Raw genomic sequence first — 448 nt, forward strand, 5'->3', positions numbered from 1 at the left:
TCCGAGCTGTTGGTGCGGTATGTGGGGTTTCCTGGTGTTGGGTCAGCTGGCGCGACGCAGCATCTCTCAGATGGAACTGGACGACGAGACTGGAACTTTTCCCTTATTTCTTCAACTTCGAAATTTGAACCCTTTAAATAAAGAACGAGATTGACCAGCTCGATCAGGGGAAAATCACTAATGGGCAGATCGCAGCGGATCATCTCGCCGTACAGCCCCAGCAGAAAGCGCGCACCAATAGCGGCGTCGTGCCAGCAGAGCTGGTTAGTAAGCTCGAGGAAATCCTCCACATACCGTTCCAACCTCCGACCGGCCTGCCGCAAACCCCACAACTTGTCCTCAGCAGTAATCCTTTCTTTTTGTTCTTTGGTCTTGCATTCTGTCATGGGTCGTGGTCCGGAGGAAGCACACGGCAAGGAAGTAATCCACGATAGAGTCTTTAATTATC

The sequence above is a fragment of the Sinocyclocheilus anshuiensis genome, unplaced genomic scaffold (assembly GCF_001515605.1).
Source record: "Sinocyclocheilus anshuiensis isolate Anshui unplaced genomic scaffold, SAMN03320099.WGS_v1.1 scaffold1075, whole genome shotgun sequence".
Classification (NCBI taxonomy): domain Eukaryota; kingdom Metazoa; phylum Chordata; class Actinopteri; order Cypriniformes; family Cyprinidae; genus Sinocyclocheilus; species Sinocyclocheilus anshuiensis.